Here is a 6551-nt window from a genome sequence, read left to right on the forward strand (position 1 = left end):
TCTAATGGGACGCTCTCTACTTGCCTTGCTGAATGCAATTCAAAAGATCTCAAGAAGCTTAACATAATCTCGGACAAAGCAGTTGTTTGATTGACACCCCATCCACCACCTTAAGCACTCATTCCTCCACCACCAGCACACAGTGGCTGCAGTGTGCACCATCTACAAAGTACACCTCAGTGGTATTATAGGTGGACAGTGCAGTGAAGAAGGCTTTCATCATGCTGGCCTTCATCAGTCAGAGCAATGGGTGTACAAGCTTTGTGTGTTGAAGTTGTACAAGGCATCCGTGATGCTGCATTTGGCACATTGTCTTCAGTTTTACTCTTCCTGCTACAGAAAAGATGATATTAAGCTGAAAAGAGTTTGCTCATTTTTCATCTGCTAAGGCACAGTTAGTGCAGTGCGGATGGCTCCAGTGCCTGTGTTTTGTTCTGTGTGTGAGATGTGAGAATTCTGGGAGACCTTCATCCTCACAGATAACCACATCTGCACCAGGTGCACCGAGCTGCAGCTCCTCAGAGAACGTGCTATGGAACTGGAGCTGCAGCTCGATATCGTCTGGGTGATACCAGAGACTGAGAAAGTGATAGACAAGAGCTACAGAGAGGTAGTCACCCTTTGGTTGCAGGAGGCAGGTAAAAAGGAGACTATCAGGAAAGGAAGAGAAATGAGCAGCCAGGGCAGTGGCCTCAATAATAAGTATACTGTTGAGGGGGAGTGACCTACCAGGTCTCTGACACTGCATCTGGCACTATGGCTCAGAAGAGAAGAGAGGTGAAGACGACTGTAGTAGTGAGAGGAGATTCCATAGTTCAAGGAATAGAGATATGATTCTGTGGACGTGATAGAGACACCCGGGTGGTATGTTGCCTCCCAGGTGCTAGGGCCACGGACGTCTCTTATCGGGTCCACAGCATTCTAAAGCAGGAGGGTAAGCAGCCAGAAGTCTTAGTACATATTGGCATCAATGACATACTGTGGGTAGGAAAGGTGAAGAGGTCCTGAAAAGAGATTTTAGGGAGCTGGATAGAAAGCTGAAAAGCAGGACCTTCAGGTTAGTAATCTCTGGATTGCTGCCTGTGCCACGTGCCAGTGAGGGGAAGAATAGAACGATTTGGAAGAAGAATGCGTGGCTGAGGAACTGGTACAGGGGGCAAGGGTTCAGATTTCTGCATCATTGGGATCTCTTCTGGTGAATGTACAACCTGTACTAAAGGGACAGGTTACACTAGAACCTGAAGGGGACCAATATCCCTGCAACACACATCAAAGTTGCTGGTGAACGCAGCAGGCCAGGCAGCATCTCTAGGAAGCGGTGCAGTCGATGTTTCAGGCCGAGGCCCTTCGTCAGGACTAACAAGGAAGAGTGAGTAAGGGATTTGAAAGTTGGAGGGGGAGGGGGAGATCCAAAATGAGACAATGGCCTGGTGCTCCTTAGTGGGGTCACGATCGAGGGGTAAATAAGAGGAGGTATCCGCGAGTTGTCGCTGTGCCTCGGCAAGGTAGAGGTCAGTACGCCAGACTACAACAGCACCCCCCCTTATCGGCGGGTTTAATAATAAGGTTGGGATTAATGTGGAGGGAGTGGAGAGCAGAGCGTTCGGAAGGAGTGAGGTTGGAATGGGGACAAGGTGTGGTGAAGTCGATACGGTTGATGTCCCATCGGCAATTAGCGATAAAGAGATCCAGAGCAGGCAGAAGACCAGAGCAGGGTGTCCATGAAGAAGAGGAGGGTTGAAGACGGGAGAAGGGGTCATCGGTGGGGGTGGAAGAGTCCTTGCCGAAGAGGTAGGCTTGGAGACGGAGACGGCGGAAGAAAAGTTCCGCATCGTGGCGAACACGGAACTTGCTGAGGTGTGGGCGAAGGGGGACAAAGGTGAGGTCCTTACTGAGGACCAAGCGTTCTGCCTCCGACAGTTGAAGGTCGGAGGGGATGGTAAAGACCCGGCATGGATGAGAGCTGGGATCAGAGGGGGGAGGGGGGAGGCTGGGGGTGTCAATGGAGAGGGGAGGGTTGGGGTGAGAGGAAGATGGAGCCTCTGAGGACCCAGGAGCTGACGATGGGATCTGAAGGAGACGGGGTTGCAGAGTATTGGTAGGGGAAGGGGAGACGGGAGTCACAACAGCAGCTCATAAAGACCTGGCCTGGAGTTCAAGGCTGGCGTCGCAGTTGGTGGTTGCGCAATCGCTGTGACGGTGTCCATGGTCGTTGCTGGAGTCCGGGTTTTGAATATGCCCTGAGGTGTTGGAGCCGGCGAGATTAGTGGCAGGAGCCGCAATCTGAAGTTCATGCCTGCTAGCGTCGGGGCCGGCAGGCTCTGGAGTCCGTAGGTGTAGGATCTTGCGATCTTTGCCTAACATGACAAAGTCAAAAAAACGGCGATTGCAGGCGTGAAATATCCCTGCAGGCAGGTTTGCTAGAGCTGTTCAGGAGGGTTTAAACTAATTTCAAAGGTTTCATAGGTACATTTAATGTCAGAGAAATGTATACAATATACATCCTGAAATGCAAACAACAGGAATTCTGCAGATGCTGGAAATTCAAGCAATACACATCAAAGTTGCTGGTGAACACAGCAGGCCAGGCAGCATCTCTAGGAAGAGGTACAGTCGACGTTTCAGGCCGAGACCCTTCGTCAGGACTAACTGAAGGAAGAGTTAGTAAGAGATTTGAAAGTGGGAGGGGGAGGGGGAGATCCAAAATGATAGGAGAAGACAGGAGGGGGAGGGATGGAGCCAAGAGCTGGACAGGTGATTGGCAAAGGGGATACAAGAGGATCATGGGACAGGAGGCCCAAGGAGAAAGACAAGGGGGGGGGGAACCAGAGGATAGGCAAGGGGTATAGTCAGAGGGACAGAGGGAGAAAAAGGAGAGTGAGAGAAAGAATGTGTGTATAAAAATAAATAACCGATGGGGTACGAGGGGGAGGTGGGGCATTAGCGGAAGTTAGAGAAGTCAATGTTCATGCCATCAGGTTGGAGGCTACCCAGACGGAATATAAGGTGTTGTTCCTCCAACCTGAGTGTGGCTTCATCTTTACAGTAGAGGAGGCCGTGGATAGACATGTCAGAATGGGAATGGGTTGTGGAATTAAAATGTGTGGCCACTGGGAGATCCTGATTTCTCTGAGGGACAGAGCGTAGGTGTTCAGCAAAGCGGTCTCCCAGTCTGCGTCGGGTCTCGCCAATATATAGAAGGCCACATCGGGAGCACCGGACGCAGTATATCACCCCAGCCGACTCACAGGTGAAGTGTCGCCTAACCTGGAAGGTGTAGCTATGGGCACCCGTATGGGTCCTAGCTATGCCTGCATTTTTGTTGGCTTTGTGAAGCAATCTATGTTCTGTACCTATTCTGGTATCTGTCCCCCACTTTTCCTTCTCTACATCGACGACTGCATTGGCGCTGCTTCCTGCACGCATACTGAGCTCGTTGACTTTATTAACTTTGCCTCCAACTTTCACCCTGCCCTCAAGTTTACCTGGTCCATTTCTGACACCTCTCTCCCCTTTCTAGATCTTTCTGACTCTATCTCTGGAGACAGCTTATCCACTGATGTCTACTATAAGCTATCTGAACTATTCCTCTTCTCACCTTGTCTCTTTTAAAAATGCCATCCCCTTCTCGCAATTCCTCCGTCTCCACCGCATCTGCTCTCAGGATGAGGCTTTTCATTCCAGGACGAGGGAGATGTCCTCCTTTTTTAAAGAAAGGGGCTTCCCTTCCTTCACTATCAACTCTGCTCTCAAACGCATCTCCCCCATTTCACGCACATCTGCTCTCACTCCATCCTCCTGCCACCCCACTAGGAATAGGGTTCCCCTGGTCCTCACCTACCACTCCACCAGCCTCCGGATCCAACATATTATTCTCCGTAACTTCCGCCACCTCCAACGGGATCCCACCACTAAGCACATCTTTCCCTCCCCCCCCCGCTTTCCGCAGGGATCGCTCCCTACACGACTCCCTTGTCCATTCGTCCCCCCCATCCCTCCCCACTGATCTCCCTCCTGGCACTTATCCTTGTAAGCGGAACAAGTGCTACACATGCCCTTACACTTCCTCCCTTACCACCATTCAGGGACCCAGACAGTCCTTCCAGGTGAGGCGACACTTCACCTGTGAGTCGGCTGGGGTGATATACTGCGTCCGGTGCTCCTGATGTGGCCTTCTATATATTGGCGAGACCCGACACAGACTGGGAGACTGCTTTGCTGAACACCTACTCTCTGTCCACCAGAGAAAGCAGGATCTCCCAGTGGCCACACATTTTAATTCCACATCCCATTCCCATTCTGACATGTCTATCCACGGCCTCCTCTACTGTAAAGATGAAGCCACACTCAGGTTGGAGGAACAACACCTTATATTCCGTCTGGGTAGCCTCCAACCTGATGGCATGAACATTGACTTCTCTAACTTCCACTAATGCCCCACCTCCCCCTCGTACCCCATCCGTTATTTATTCTTATACACACATTCTTTCTCTCACTCTCCTTTTTCTCCCTCTGTCCCTCTGACTATACCCCTTGCCCATCCTCTGGTTCCCCCCCACTTGTCTTTCTCCTTGGACCTCCTGTCCCATGATCCTCTCGTATCCCCTTTTGCCAATCAACTGTCCAGCTCTTGGCTCTATCCCTCCCCCTCCTGTCTTCTCCTATCATTTTGGATCTCCCCCTCCCCCTCCCACTTTCAAATCCCTTACTCATTCTTCCTTCAATTAGTCTTGACGAAGGGTCTCAGCCCGAAACGTCGACTGTACCTCTTCCTAGAGATGCTGCCAGGCCTGCTGCGTTCACCAGCAGATGTTGTGTGTTACATTGACGTTGATGTGTGTTACATCCTGAAATGCTTTTTCTTCGCAACAATCCATGAAAACGGAGGAGTGCCCCCAAAGGATGAATGAGAGTTAAATGTTAAAACTCCAAAGTCCCCCCCAGTTCTCCTCCCTCCCGCGCATAAACAGCAGCAAGCAATGATCCTTCCTCCTCCCACGGGCAGAATAAAGCATCGGCACCCGCCACCAAGCACTCAAGCGTGAACAAGGCAACAGCAAAGACACAGACTTACAGTACTCCAAAGACTACTCGTTCACCCAGTATTCAACATACCACAGGCCCTCCCTCTCCCTAATGAGGGAGAAAGAGATGTCTCTGTTTCACAGCGAGAGGGGAGACATAACAAACTCCCGGTAACTCCCTGTAACTCCAGGTCAGGGTCTTCAAAAGAACCCTGAAAGAGAAAAATAGAGATACAGTATTAAAGATGGAAATAGCGCTGTTTCCAAAGATGTAAGCAAAGGAGTTGGCGTTAGGCGCCATTGCCCTCCTAAGCTCCTCCTTCTTAATTTGGCAGGGGAATGGAAATTGGAATGATGGAACTGAGGATGGGGTAGTTGGTTTGCAAACAGAAGCAGTGTGTAGTGAGACTGCGAGCAAGGAGAGATGAAATGGTGGAGCAGACTCAATGGACCAAATGGCCTAATTCTGCTCCTATATTTTGTGGTCTGTGGTCTTATGGAGAGGCTGATGATGGGGCAAAATTGCAGTCAATGGGATGAGTTGCATTGTAAAAGGGGGTCAAAATCAAAAAGGGTGATGAATTCAGGACTGAAGGTGTTATATTGAATGCATGCAGTATACAGAATAAGGTAGATGAACTTTTAACGCTGTTACAAATTGGCATGTATGATGTTGTGGGCATCACTAAATCGTAGCTGAAAGAAGATTATAGCTGGGAGATTAATGTCCAAGGATACACATTGCATCGAGAGGATAAGCAGGTGGGTTGGTTCTTTTGGTAAATAAAATGAAATCAAATCATTAGAAAGAGGTGACATAGGATCAGAAGGGGTAGAGACATTGTGGGAAGAGCTAAAACACCGTAAGGGTAAAAAGACTCTGATGGGAGTTATACACAGATCTCCGTACAATAGCCAGGATGTGGTCTACAGATTACAAAGGGCAATGTTACGATAGTCAAAGGGGGATTTCAGTATGCAGGTAGATTGTATGAATCTTACATCTCCGGTGGTGCAAACGTGCTTGGCCGTCAGTATGGACTCAGTGGGACGAAGGGCCTGGCTCTGTGCTGTACAGCTCTTTTGCCAGCGTCTGAGTGAAGGAATTTCTCCCCATCCTGGTGCTGAACGTCCAATTGCTTTTGGATTGCAGACATCGGGGGTTCCAAACACCACAATCTGTGAAAAGGTCAACTATCAGCAAGACCTACAATAGCCCCCACCAAGCCCGGCCGTGGTGTCCGTATTGAAAATACTAAACCCTGAAGAGACCCAGTGGTTAACCTCTGCAGGCACAGGTCTTTTCTTTCTGCATTCTGCTGATCAGTTTCCCATCTGAGAAAACAATCCCCAAATCACAGTAATATTCCCCATCTACTCTCACCACCCCAACCCCTCCAGAGTCACTGAGTCACTATTTACAACCTGTCTGGCATTGGGTGGAAAGGTCACATGATAGGTGCATCAGTTTAACCCTCAGTCATACAGAGGGTTGCTGTGCAAACAGCCAGTGTAAAGTTGACAAGT

General features: G+C 49.7%; 1 long non-coding RNA gene across 1 annotated transcript; it reads right to left on the minus strand.

Annotated features, from left to right (window-relative positions):
• Window positions 1-966: 966 nt before the first annotated feature.
• LOC140209301 (uncharacterized) lies at window positions 967-6160 on the minus strand. The gene is made up of 3 exons (XR_011888974.1): window positions 6027-6160; window positions 5116-5236; window positions 967-2357 (listed from the first exon to the last, which is right to left on the minus strand). It is a non-coding gene; the product is annotated as an uncharacterized lncRNA (long non-coding RNA).
• Between the last annotated feature and the right edge of the window lie 391 nt (window positions 6161-6551).

This window comes from Mobula birostris, chromosome 2, assembly GCF_030028105.1.
Source record: "Mobula birostris isolate sMobBir1 chromosome 2, sMobBir1.hap1, whole genome shotgun sequence".
In the NCBI taxonomy this organism is placed as follows: domain Eukaryota; kingdom Metazoa; phylum Chordata; class Chondrichthyes; order Myliobatiformes; family Myliobatidae; genus Mobula; species Mobula birostris.